This window comes from Callithrix jacchus, chromosome 1 (genome assembly GCF_049354715.1).
Source record: "Callithrix jacchus isolate 240 chromosome 1, calJac240_pri, whole genome shotgun sequence".
Lineage (NCBI taxonomy): Eukaryota > Metazoa > Chordata > Mammalia > Primates > Cebidae > Callithrix > Callithrix jacchus.
Genome location: NC_133502.1, coordinates 203,919,324 through 203,933,588, shown reverse-complemented (window position 1 = coordinate 203,933,588; position 14,265 = coordinate 203,919,324). Strand labels below are relative to the sequence as shown.

At 52.5% G+C, this 14,265-nt stretch overlaps 1 long non-coding RNA gene across 2 annotated transcripts; it reads left to right on the top strand.

Moving 5' to 3' along the window:
- The first annotated feature begins 4,396 nt into the window (after positions 1-4,396).
- Positions 4,397-12,169, top strand: LOC144577971 (uncharacterized). 2 transcript variants are annotated; one of them, XR_013522841.1, is made up of 4 exons: positions 4,397-4,592; positions 8,953-9,146; positions 10,517-10,583; positions 11,780-12,169. It is a non-coding gene; the product is annotated as an uncharacterized LOC144577971 (long non-coding RNA). The 2 variants fall into 2 exon arrangements; XR_013522842.1 differs by having other exon boundaries at positions 10,517-10,879.
- Positions 12,170-14,265: the final 2,096 nt, after the last annotated feature.

Sequence of the window (14,265 nt, the reverse complement as noted above, 5' to 3'; positions counted from 1 at the left end):
TGAAACCTATAATCTGTCTAATAAGCCTGCTATCCGAGTCCTGTGGGTCTGTGTCTATTATTGTCTGTCTATGCTAGTTTTTACACTTGGAATTTTACCTCCCTAACAGTGTTTTTTATAACTACGGTGTTCATAATCGTATCATCATGCCCAGCACGGAGGTGCTCAATAAAAATACATTTCCAATGTAAAAAATTTGAAATGTGGTAAAACACAAAAGATTTACTGTAACTATTTTAAAGTACACACTTCAGTGTAAGTACATTCATATTTTTGTGCAGCCAAACTCTGGAACTCACTAAATCCTGCCAAACTGAAACTCTGTCCCCATTAAATAAGTCACTGCTGCTCTCCCCCAGCTCTACTTTCCGTCTCTGTGAATCTGATTACTCCAGGTCCTTCACGTAAGTGGAATCATACAGTATCTCTCTTTTTGTGACTGTCTTATTTCACTTTGCCTAATATCCTCAAGGTTCATCCATGGGCTTGCATGTGTCGGAATTTCCTTCCTTTTTAAGGCTGAATAATGTTTGACTGTATGGAGAGACCACAGCCCCCTAGCCAGAGGGTTCATAGCCACCAGCAGGTGAGGGTCCGGGGTGCTGCTACTCGCCCTCTGGCATAGGCTTGCTCTCTGGCGTGGGTGTATATTTTAAAGAGATATTACTCCTAATATCTTAGTTGTTGTAGAGTATGTTTGAACACTTTTTGATGTTGTTTGTAGTATTCAGCATATGTTATTACTCATAATATCAAAGTATTTGTAAAGTATTTGTGTACACCTTGTGATATTATTCATAATATCTTACAGAGAGATGCTACAAGTCATGGGTATGGCCACTCCTCTGTGAAATGGTTCGTAATATTCAGGGGGAACCCGGGTGATATTACTCACCATATGGCAGGTGGTTGATGTGGGCGGTTGATGTGGGTGTACATTTTAAAGAGATATTACTCCTAATACCACCGTCGGGTTGACATGGGTTTATATTTTAAAGAGATATTACTCCTAATATCATAGCCGGTGTAGAGTATGTTGGAACACTTTGTGATATTATTCGTAATATTCAGCATGTGACATTACTCATAATATCAAAGTATATGTACAGTATTTGGGTACTCCCTGTGATATCATTCATAATACCTTAGGGAGACATATTACTTGTAATATCAAAGTGGCTGTACAGCATGTGTGTACACTCTGTGATGTTAGTGGCAATATCCTAGGAAGAGATGACACTCCTAATATCACAGTGGGAGTGCACCATGTGTGCACATCCGTTGATATTACCTGTAACATCCTAGGGAGATATTACTCCTCATATCAAACTTGGTTGACATCCTGTAATATTATTCATAATATCCTAGAAAGACATTTCTCCTAATATCACAGTGATATTACATACATTACAAAGGCTTAGCGCTCTGCCTCAGGACACTGGGGTAGAGACCACACATAAACACTTATTATGTTCCAGTAACCCACAGAATGGAAGAAAAACTCTGCACAGTAGATTCTTCATAAGTGTCTGTTATCCAGAATGTATAAATAATTTTTACAACTCAACAACAAAGACAATCCAATCTAAAAACTAATGAAGAACTTGAATACACTCTTCAACAGCAAGCACTTGAAAGATGTTTAACATCATTAGTCATAATTAAAACCATAAAGAGATACCCCTTAACTCACACTAGAACAGTTATGCTAAAAAAAAAGAAGTGTTGACAAAGATGTGCAGAAACCTGAACTATTAAACACCGCTCAGGACAATATGAAATGGTGCAGCATATGTGTCAAATAATTTGGTGTTTCTTCAAACAGTTACAAATAGATTTAGTGTATGACTCAGTGGTTCCACTCCTAGGTATATACCCCAAAGACCTGAAAATAGGTGTCCCAACAAAAACTTGTATGCTCTTTAAATGTGTCAAGATCATAAATATGCGGGAAAGTCTTGGGAAGAGTGTCAGGAAAACTGGATCAGAATGAAAAAACACATTATACTCCCAGGTGTGGCAGGAGGTAAAAGTGAAATGAGTTTGTAAACTGAATTATCACGCAGGAACTGTGCTGATTTCCTGATCTAGGGGTTATGTGGTGGTAACCTAGGAGAGTGTCCACGCTTTGGGTAAAATATACCAGAGTATTTTGTGGGACACTGCAAATCTGGTAGAGCAATAATTGCTGAGGACTCTAAGAAAAGAAACAGGTTAAATTTTGCACTGCTACTGCAAGTTTCCTAGAAGTATGACATTATTAAAAAGTAAATTACTTTTTAAAACAACCATATCAATGCTATGGCAGAAAAGCAGAGACATCACCAAAATCCACTATAGAGGATACGCTTCATCCAAAGCTGTGAATCCTTAAAAAGCCTCAATGTCAGCAGACTCCACTTAGTAGATACTATTTTTATTAGTATTAGAGGCTACTGTGTGGATACATTAGTGTTACGGAGCGGGGTGGATGTTAGTGTTAGGGCATGGCGTACATATTATATTGGTGTTGGAGAACAGGGCAGATATTACATTAGCATTAGGTCACCATGCGGATAGTATTACATTAGTATTAGAAGCAACAGGGTGGATAATAGATGAGCGTTGGTGTATGGTGTGGGTATTATATTGGTGTTAGGGCACGTATGGATATCACAGTAATGTTAGGGCATGGTGTGATTATTGTATTAGAGGCCACTGGGAGAATTTATCTTAGCAGCCACTGTGTCTGGGACGTTGACAATGATATCAGGGTGTAGTTGTAAGGATGGGATTTGGGGATTTCATTTTTCTAGATGAATTTCTTCCTTTGCTGAGTACTCCAAAGACTCTCTTCTCTGCACTCAGGGCTGTGGAAAGGAAGCCTTTTACTCACAATGAATAGCACTTAGTTGACAAGACCTTCATGCTGCCCTGAGGAAGTCAAAGCTCTTCGCTGCTTCTGGCACCTCAGAGGGAAGTTGGTCAGGGGTGGGTACGCGCGCCCTCTGGTGATGCCAGAGCTAAGCACAGACTCTTGCTCAGTTTCTCGTCGGATGTGCACCCCTGCCTGGCTGTCCTGAAATAACTATAAAATTCAATATTCAGTTTATTCAGTGTAATAATTTTGCAAATTCAAATGAAAATGAAGCCCACTGTAGCCATATCCTTCCCAAAAATGGTTATGGAAGACTTTGGAAGCCATTTAGAATGAAATACATATATACACAAAATAAAACCAAAAACCTACTCAAAATAGTCCATAGACTGTAATTTGAAATGCAAAACTATAAAAAATATAAAAGAAAATCTATACGACATTGGGTTTGGTGTTGAGTTTTAATGAACAACATCAAATGCCAACTCATGAAAATATTGATAACACAGACTTTATAAAACCAAGTATTCTACTGTAAAAAAATGTCTTCAGAGAACAAAAAGACAAGACAGATGTGAGAAGATAATTACAAAATACACACATGATTTTAAAACTGGTTTAATGACTGAACAGTTACTCAATCACAGCAAATATATCGATAGTAGGCTGGGCATGGTGGATGCCCATCTCTACTAAAAATTCAAAAATTACCCAGGCGTGGTGGTGCATGCCTGTAATCCCAGTTACTTGGGAGGCTGAGGCAAGACAATCGCTTGAACCTGGGAGGTGGAGGTTGTGGTGGGGCAAGATCACACATTAATTAAGCTGTTACTACATGTTAGTTACGGTGCAAACTCATTCCCACACATTATTACACTTAAACCTGCTAGCAAGCTTACAAAGGACATAGTTATTTTTTCCTGAAAAACTGAGTCTTGGACAGTCACGGTGGCTCATGCTTGTAATCCCAATACTTTGGGCGGCCGAGGCAGGTGGATCACCTGAGGTCAGGAGTTCGAGACCAGCCTGGCCAACATGGTGAAACCCCATCTCTACTAAAAATAAAATAAAAAAATTTAAATAATTTCCATTTGAACACTGCATAACACCACAGTGTTAGATGTAGGTCTTGAACGAGTTACTCCATCCATAAAAATAAAGATGGGGCTGGGGATTTAACCGAGGTCTCTCCAAGGTCCATTCTGACTCCAGAACTTTCCTGCCAGGCAGGCTGGAAGCATCATACATAATAATAATGGCAGACATTTATTTAGCAATGCTTCTTTCTCGCCACTCCACCATCCTAAGAGTGGCTGTCTTCTTAGTGCTCTCCACCTCTTCTACAGGTGAGCAAAGCGCTGCTCGGGGAGGTAGCTCCCGCCGGAATCGAGCAGCGAGAAACCGCTCCGCTGGGAATCGAACCCAGGGTCGGTCAGTGACAGCCGCGCTTTAGGACCCCGCGGTGCACGGAAGACCGGGTGGAGCGGCGCGCACCCCGAGCCCAGAGCTCATTAGCCGGGCGCCGCGGGGGCCTTCATTAAAGCTCAGCGACGCGGAGGCTGCCAGCGGCGGCCCTGCCTGGGCGCTCCGGGCCGGCCCGCACCTGCGGAGTGGGCCCAGGAGCAGCTGGAAAGGGGCGCGGGCTGGGGGGCCGTAGGGCCGCCTATGCTCAGGCACTGTCACCCACCCCTCCCCCAAGCCAGGGGAGGATGGGGGAGGCGGCGAGTGCACTCGGGTAAGGGGGAAACATCAAATCGGGGCTGGGGGGCCGGTGTCTCCGAGCTGCCCCAAAACCCTGGACAGGGAAGGCCGACACCCGCCCCACCCCCACACACTATGCACCCATTTCACAGATGCCACGTCCTAGCTCGAGGGTTAGGGCAGGCCCAGAACCGCGTCGCCACCGCCCGTTCGCAGGCCTGATTGAGAGGCGGGAAACGAGGGTGGGGAGGCCCCTGATGGAATACCTGGGCGGGTGCGGAGCGGGCCATCCAGGAAGAAGCCCCCACCCCAGCCTTGCATAGGGTAGTACAGGATAGGGGCGGAGAGAAGGGCCGTGGGCTCTGGTGGCCGACGGTGCCTCCGGCATCCGCCAGGGCGGGGGCAGCAGGAGCAGGAGCCCGCCCGCCTCCGCACCGCCTCGGCTCGCTCTCCAGCCCGACTCTGGTCTCCGCGCCCAGCTGGCCACCCATCCCTCACGGCCCGCCACGCGCCTCCGTCCGTCTCCCCGCTTCCCGCGCTTTCCCCACCTCCTCCCGCGTCTCTTGCGGGAAACTGATCGGTCCCCTCCATCCCACCCCACCGGTTGGCTGCAGTCTCTGCCCATCTCTCCACCCCCGCTGTGTGACTCTAGACCAGTGTCTTAACCTCTCTGAGCCTTGGTAAGTAGGCAAGTGGAAAAAGAAAAGTCAGAACACTCAGGTGACGGAACGCCAGCCTTTAATGGGTTAAAAGCGGGGAGTGGGGGATGTATGTGTATATACTTGCTTTTCTTTTCTTTTTTTTTTTTTTTTTTGAGACGGAGTTTCGCTCTTGTTACCCAGGCTGGAGTGCAATGGCGCAATCTCGGCTCACCGCAACCTCCGCCTCCTGGGTTCAGGCAATTCTTCTGCCTCAGCCTCCTGAGTAGCTGGGATTACAGGCACGCGCCACCGTGCCCAGCTAATTTTTTGTAATTTTTAGTAGAGACGGGGTTTCACCATGTTGACCAGGATGGTCTCGATCTGTTGACCTCGTGATCCACCCGCCTCGGCCTCCCAAAGTGCTGGGATTACAGGCTTGAGCCACCGCGCCCGGCCTATATTTGCTTTTCTATGCATACGTTTGCTTGTCTGTGCAGACAGCCTGGAAGAGGAGCGAAGTCGCTGGCGAAGCTGGCTGCCTCCGGGGAGGCAGCCTCATCCCTGGGGGAACGCGGGGAGGGGAGGGGAGGAGACGGAGACTCAGAATTGCACACTCCTCTTAAATATGTTAATGCATTAGCCACTCTGGCTAATAAACAAAATAAAATACAAACATTTACAAAACTAAAATTTAAGCATAATACTGAAGATTAAGCCAGATAAAGTGTGCGGAGCCAGCAGACACACAGAAGTTTCAGCGAACCGCCCTGTTTTGATGGTCACTGCTCACTAGGTTTGCGGTCTGCGGCTCTGGGTCCGGGTCCCCCTCTTCTTCCCCATCTCCCTCCGTCTTCCTGCCTCGCACCCACCTCGCCTTCCCCTCCCTGCACCCCACCCCCATCTCCTCGGAGGGTGGCAGGACCCTGGATGGAGGAGCAGGGCTGCGGTGGAGCCAGGGGGATGATGAGGAGCGGGGGCAGCTGAGCCATCTGCCAGTCCCCAGGATCCTGCTTGGGAGGGGATTCCCAGTCCAGCTTCAGATATCCCCCACTTCACAGACGCAGTGTCCCAGTGTAACCTCTGATGGCTGGAAGAGGTGGGAGTGAGAACTAAAAGCAGGGGGCGTGGTCAGGCGCGGTGGCTCTCGCCGGGTAATCCCAGCACTTTGGGAGGCCGGCGGATTGCCTGAGCTGAGGAGGAGTTCAGTTGACCAGCCTGGGCAACATGGCACAACCCCATCTTTACTAAAAATAAAAAAAATTAGCCGGGTATGATGGTGGGCTCCTGTAATCCCAGCTATTCAGGAGGCTGAGGCACGAGAATTGCTTGCACCCAGAAGGCGGAGGTTGCAGGGCTCTGAGATTGCGCCTCTGCACTCCAAACTGGGAGAAAGAGCAAGACTCAGTCTCAAAAAATATAAATAAAAAATAAAAGCAAAAATAAAAGTGGTGGGCGAAGCCCCCAGTGAACCACTGGAATCCCTTCTACATGCCCCTCCAAGACAAACACCCCCAATATGCACACACAGCCCAGCATCTCGGGACAGGCCATCCCAGGCACAGGCCCTGGCCTGCCCACCCTGCTCTTCTCAGCTCCTCCCCTCCCGGCCCCCTCCAGTCACAGTCCTGGCAAGAAGGATCCCGGAGATAGCAACTAGTAACTAGCCCAGCAGGCCAGGCTGAGGGTGTGGCAGATGTGGCCTCAAGGCAGGGGCAGGATAGGACTGGCCCAGGAACCAGGGACCCCATCTAAATCAGGGCTCAAGGGCAGGGAGAGGTGTTTGGTGACAGGACAGGGGGAATCACCCTAGCAGCCCCAGAAAGCCTGTCCAAGGGGAACCTTGGAACTTCCCTAGAAAGACCCTCCTCTTCCCGTGGTGGCTCACGCCTGTAATTCCAGCACTTTGGGAGGCCGAGGTGAGCCGATCACCTGAAGTCAGAAGTTCAAGACCAGCCTGACCAACATGATGAAACCCCATCTCTACTAAAAATACAAAAATTAGCCGAGCATGGTGGTTCATCCTCAGCATCCCAGCTACTTGGGAGGCTGAGGCAGGAGAATCACTTGAACCCAGGAGGCGGAGGTTGCAGGGAGCCGAGATGGCGCCATTGCACTCCAGCCTGGGCAACAAAGTGAGACTCCATCTCAAAAAAAAAAAAAAAACACCCTCCTCTCTAGTCTTCCTGCCTCCAGCTCGTCCCCTCCAGGTCACCATCCCCGACGCACAGTTCAGGGCATTTGACATGTGCTGTCTCTTAACAGGGCTTTCCCAGTGCACACCTGCCAGCCTGTCCCCCAGCTCCCCTTGAGGATCAAGTTCAAGCAGGGCAGGCTGGCATTCGGAGCCTCCAGGAGGTCCTTCCTGCTGTCCAGGTGCAGCCTCCTTTCTGAAAGTCCAGCCTCCACCTCACCCTCCATCTGGAGTGAAAGGGACCCACCTGCCTGCTTTCTGTGCTCACACTGTGCAGTCTGAAACCACAGCCCCCGAGCAAGCAACGCACCTAGAGGCCCGGACCTGACTCATTTCTGAGTCCTCGGGGGCCCTTGGACACAGGGAGCCTAGAAGGGCAGGGGAGTGGTGGCAAGTTCTGCAGATCAAGAGGGCTGAGCCAGGGCCCGGTGTGGGGCAGAGAAGCAGCCCTGCTCTAACCACAGACCTGCAAGGCCAGCCTGATGGGTCCCTGTAACAGGAGAGGAAACGGAGGCTCAAAGCCAGTGTCTTCTCCAAGCCACACAGGCCTTGTGGCCTGCACCAGCTGGCTTCCAGCTGGGAAGAGCCTGGAGGGCAGGAGGACAGGCAGGCCGGGGATTGTCCCCGTCTCTGTCTGCCTTGGGCTGGCTCTGGCCAAGCACCCTCCAGGCCTCCCGCTGCTGCCAGAATCGCTCCTCTTGGTTTCATGGTGCTGAAATTCCAGCAAAGCCGCCTCCTCCCTCTGTCCCCTGGCCTCGGGAAGTAGCAACTTCCTACTGTGCTGCCATCTCATTGTCCCTTTTTTTCCTTTTCTTCTCTTTTTATTTATTGTTATTATTAATTTTTTTTTTGAGACTGAGTCTCGCTCTGTTCCCCAGGCTGGAATCCAATGGTGCAAACTTGGCTCACTGCAACTTCCACCTTCCAGGTTCTAGCAATTCTCCTGCCTCATCCTCCCGAGTAGCTGGGATTACAGGTGTGCCCCACCACACCCGGTTAATTTTTGTATTTTGCAGAGATGGGGTTTTACCATTTGGCCAGGCTGGTCTCGAACTCCTGACCTCAGGTGATCCACCCACCTCAGCCTCCCAAAGTGCTGGAATCACAGGTGTGAGCCACCATGCCTGGCCTTCATTGTCCCCTTCTAACTCTTCCAATCCCTTATGCTAAGTTCCTGAGTTCCACGCTGGCGATTTTCAATTCCTGGTCTGGCTGAGTCCTGAGTGGACCCTGTGCAGGCCCCGCCCCATCGCCCCGCTGTTGTTCTTCACTCACAGTGGCCGAAGCTGCCTGACCCATAGGTTCCTTGGCCTCACTGAGTCCTTTGGTGCCTCTGGGTCATGCTGTGTGCCGTTCCCCCTGCCTGGCTGATCTTCTGAAGCCCTTTGCCTGGGCGGCTCCATCTATCCCTCCGCTCAGCAGCCTCTTAGTGGCGCCCTCCGTGACTCCCAGTCTTAATCCAGCTTGCTTCACAAGGTCCTGGCTTCCCCAAAGCCCTGGGCACTCACTGCCTGTGTTTAGGCATCATCTGATTATTTGCTTCATGCTGGGTTTTGCCACAGGACCGCAGCTCGAGAACCCCAGGAGGGCAAGGCACAGGCTCCAGAAATTGACACTGTGCCTGGGGGGGTGTCCTCAGTCAATACTTACTGAATGCATGACTTCATGGAAGGATCAAGGAGGGGACAACAAGATTGGCAGATGGATGCATGAACTGGGCCCGATCACAAAAGGTCTTAAGTGTTAGAGTAAGAAGGTGAGTGGGGCCCAGGGAAAATCTTTCATTTTCCCTTTCCTTACCAGATCCAGGCTTACGTTGAAAGCACAATAAATGCGTTTCCCACATCCTAAAAGTCTTCCCAGCCACCCCGGCCCTCCCCAGGCACACACGTACAAATTGAGCCTGGGAGGCCCAGCAGGGCCTGGGGGTGGTGGCTGTGTCAGGCAGTGTGGGTCACCTGGAGGCCAGAGTCCCTTATCAGGCTTTTCTTTGCCCAGGGCAGCCTCTTGGGCCATGTTGCTGGTTTCGCTCCTGTCTCCTCCCTTACCCTGAGAATCCAGAGGTGGGGTGATGTCAGCACAGCCCGAGGCCGCCCTCAGGGCCCAGCCACAGAGCCACTCTCAGAAAAGAGACACCGAGATTGAAAAGAGGCGTGGCGGTCCCTGGTGGGCTCCCCACGAAACCCCGGCCCGCGCTCAGGCTCTGGGCCCTCCTGGGCAGAGCTGTGTGGCTCTCCTGAATATGTTTTATGATTCCACCAATGGGAGGTACCTGGAATCGTTTCATTTGTAGAGACACAGACCAGTGGTTCCCTCCTCAAGGTGCTGAGGAGGGAGGGGGCATGGCACAGGGCGTACAAGCTTCTGTTCAGGATCATGCAGAAGCCCCAGAAACAGACAGGGGTCATGGCTGCACAGGACTGTGAATGTACCGAATGCTACAGACCTGCATACTTAACAAAGCTAGAATGGTCAATTTCATGTTAGGTACATTTTACCGCAATTTAAAACACACATGAGAAATGGACCTCCTCTACTGTGTGCAGCTGGTTGTTGTGGGGGTCACACCAGGGAAAGGCCGGGGTTCAACATCAGCTGTGCTGAGCCCCCCGAAGTAATGGAAGGGCTGCAGGGTTTTGACCTCCTTCTCAGGCCCGGGACCTTTCCTGAGCTCAGGGACATGGCTGACAGCAGGCCGAGCCCAAGGACCTGGGGTGGAGCCAGAGGGATCCTGGGTGCTCACTCGGTAGGCCTCTCCCAACACCCAGCCCCTCACCTAGTCTACACCTCCATCTGCAGCTCAGCAACACTTTCTCCCTTTAGAGGCTGCCATGGGTCATCAGGCCCACCTTCCAGGAGGGGAGACTGAGGCCCCACCAGGCTCAGAGACACCCCCATAGTCAAATGACCTGGCCCATTCCAAGTGGAGCCTGTGACCCCGCCCCACTCCCAAGCTTCTCCCACTGCTTTTAAGCCCAGCCCAGCTCAGCACTGGGAGCTTTTCTGGAAATAGGGCACTGCCTGCCCCATGTCCTGCCCGGAACTGGCCCCCCACCTACCCCTAAGTGTCCCCCCTTAGTGGGCAAATGCCTCAAGAGTCTTCCTTCCTTCCCTTCTCTCCTGCAGCCACTCTGAGAATATCCTCACAGAGAAGAAAGAGGCAAGGAGATTCCTTAAAAAGCCAAATTTCCTGGTGAGAAACTGCTATTAACCTCCTGGGAAGCTCCAGAGAAGAAATAGCAGGGAGCGGGGAGGCTGCCTGGCTCCTGGGCAGTGATGGAGAGCCGGGCGGCAGACTCCGGAGGGGCGTCAGGTGGTGGGTGGGTGGAGAGGTGGTGGCCAGTGATTCCCATCACACATTCAACGTCTGGCGGCTCCCACTGAATGAGCACCTGCTGAAAGCCGAGAGGCCTCTGCAGGCACAGCAAACCTGAAGGTCAGAGCCGCGTGTGCCAATCCCATGGCACAGATGAGAAAAGTGAGGCCCAGGTGAGGCAATGGGCACATGGAGGTAGCCAAGGTCACGCAGCAGTGGAAGGCCGAGACTGCAGCTCGGAAACCACATCATCTGTCTGAAGCTGAAGTCTAGGAGAGAAATAGATGGAGGGAGGGCGGCAGGGCAGAGATTGGATGGAGAGAGACAAGGAGAGAGGGAGGGAGAAGGGGAGGGATAAAGAGGATGGAGAGAGAGAGGGAGAGAGAGTAAGTAAGCAGCACCCTGGGAGGCGCCCACCGACCTCATCAGCAGCCAGGGGGCAACTGGGTGCTTAGTGGCAACATGGCAGCAAGGGAGGGGGGTGCAGCCTTGAGCGTGCCGAGCAGGCAGACCTCTGAGGCTCTCATGGCGGGGATGTAGGGCAGGAGCTGGAGGGGTTCAGTCCCTCCCTAATCCTGCCATCCCACTGCTGTGGCTAGCTGTCCCCTCCCCTTGCCCATCTCAGGACCTCCTGTGCAGCTGTGGAGGACGGAGACAGGTGGGCAGTGCCTGCCTTTCCTCCCCAGCTCTGGGCTGAGCCCACTGTGCCCACCAGCCTGGGTAGGAGGGAAGGTCTAAAGCCCTGGGTCTTGGTTCCTGCTCTTGGCCACTGCTGTGCTGTGTGGCCCTGGGCACACCACTTTCCCCCACTGGGCCATATTTCCAAGATGGTTGGAGGTTTCCCGGATGGTTCTATTTCTGGGGTTTTCACACTGTCTGAGAACAGCCCAGCTCAGAGAAATTTCTTGGGTGCTATTTGGAGAGAGCAGATTCTGGAGCCCAAACTTCACAGCCTGGCTCTCGTCCCTTCGTTAAGCACCTGCCATGTGCCAGTCACGGGTTCAGAAACCAGAAATACTGGTGCCGTTGGTAAACACCAACCCTTGACGATTCTGAACCTTGGTGTCTGTAAGGTCTGACCACACCACGGACGGCGAGGCAACCCCCATAACCTGCATGTACACCTCTGGAGGGCCTTCCAGAATTGGAAAACCTGAAGTAGCCAGAAGGAAGGACAATCAACCCCGGTGGCGCCTAACGAACCTGAGACCTTCTATTGTTTCTTGCTCTGGCCTCGATGGACAAGGCCACTGGACTTTGTAAATGACTTTGGCCAACCTCGTGACTCCACCCCCTATTACCCCCTCCCAGCTTGCAAAAACCTCCCTAAACCATAAGTTTTGTAACTTTCCACTGCCTTGCCCACAACCTATAAAACCAACCCCTATCCCACCACCCTTTGCTGACTCCCTTTTTGGTCTCAGCCTGCTCGCACCCAGGTGAATAAACAGCCATGAAGCTCACACAAAGCCTGTTTGGGGTTCTCTTCACTCACCGTGTGCATTTTAACACTTTCCTCATCTGCAAAATGGGTCAATGAGGACAGAGCCCCTCCTCAGAATGAGGAAAAGGCACAGATGAGACCATTTAAAGGAATTCTCCCCACAGGCAGGTGGCTACCAGGACCCTCCTCCTGCTGGGGCCCTGGGGTCAGACAGACCTGAGCACCAAGCCCAGCTTACCCACTCCACACTTGCACTGCCCTGAAGGAGCCCTGACCCTGACATTAGACAAGCACAGGGGTGGCCAGCCATCTGCATTAGTCACCCCAACCTGTCCCCTTGACCCCTCCTCCACTGTACCTCCCTGCATTCTTTACACCCCTTCCCCAAGACAGTATGAGGGCTTGGGTCCCTGGAGACCCAGCAAGTCTTCCCCTGAAAGCCCCCGTCCTGAAGAGGCACGGAGCCGAGGAGTGAAGCTGAGCTTTCTAGGTGCCACCCCCTGCTCAAAAACCTTCCCTGGCTCCCTATTGTCCTGCAAATGATCCAGCTCCTCCCCAGCATTTCAGCCCTTCTGAACCGGCCCATCTGCCCCTTTCTCCCATTACTGCCCTTTCTCCAATCTTCCTCTAGCAGCGCCTGTTCCCCAGCATCTCCTGCCACCCCCTGTCCTCCTGCGGAGGAGGGGAGAGAAGGGCCCTTCCAGGCAGAGGGACCATCCTGTGCAAAGGCTCCATGATACCGTGGGAGGAGTGCAGCGCGGTGGGCACCCCCTCCACCAGGTACAGCCAGGTCCTGTACTCTAATGAGCAGGGTCCTCCCTCCCATCAGTCCCCTGCCCACTCCCGGGTCCCACTGCTGCCCCTGGGTTTTTTCCACTCTGCTCTTCCGGAAATCCACTCAAATTTCTCGAGGGGTCTGGGAGCCACTGGGCTTCACTGTTGATTTTTCACAAGTGATTATTTGCGGCAGAATTTGTCACCTGCACAAAGAAGGGAAAATGAAACTTTCATCAGAAACAGTCTGTTGGCCCCTGAGCAGACTCAGCTTCGAGAGCTGAGGAGCAAGGTGTGTGTGTGGGGGGGCGGGTGGGGACAGGAAAAGGAAGGGGGGGGGGAAGGGAGGAGGGTGCAAGGTTACCCAGGGTCAAGCCCAGACAGGCAGGTCTGTTTCAAGCCCCCATTCACTTGGGGAAACTGAAGCCCAGAGAGCCTGAGATCATTGCCTGAGGTCACACAGCAGCTAAGGGACAGCTTAGCTGGGCCCACTCGGCACCCCACTAATGCTGGCAGGGCTAGTCCCCTTGGGCTCAAGTCACAAAAGCAGAGAGGAATATGGCAGATGGTCTGGTCCCAGGCCTCTTAAATTTCATAGAGAAACTGAGGCCCCCAGAGGGACCAGAACTTGCCAAGGACACATAGTGAGGCCACAGCAGGGCGGAGACTGGAAGGCAGAGACTCCTGAACCTCAGCCCAGCTCCTTCCTCTGTCCAAGGAATCCCATGATGAGGGGGGGGCCCCTGCTGCAAAGGTCTGCATCCCAGGTACCCTCCTCCCCACTGCCCAGCCCCTACGCCCCTGGGCTCTAAATGGGTGGCTCTGGGACAACCTGCTCTCCCTGAGCCTCAGTTTCCCCACCTGGAGATGGGCACCTCGCCCACCTATTTCGTTGTCTGCTATGAGGGTTCCCATCTGCTGGCCGATGTCCGCCTCTCCCACTCCCTGCCTCCCCCAGTCTGAGGTTTCTGTCTCTCTCAGCCCCAGCCCTGTGCTCCACTGTCTGTTTCACGCCTCCTCCACCTCCGCTGCCTCCGCCTTGGCCAGCTTCCCTCATTGCTGCGAGCCGAGCTGTCTTGCTCCCTCCCCAGTGCTCCCACTGCTCCAGCTCAGCGGTGATGATCAACACCCACGAGGCTGCCAGCCACCAGCAGGAGGGAGCACAGAGAGTGGGCCTGGCTGGCACCCACCCCTCGACTCCCAGACCCACCCCGTACACCAGCCTCCCCACTCACCTCCAGTTTGCACCCCCCAGCTCTATCCATCCCCTCTAGCTCCCAAACCCTTTCTAATCCTCCGGACCCCCTCCAGCTCTCTGCAACCCTCCTGGTCCTCACCTTC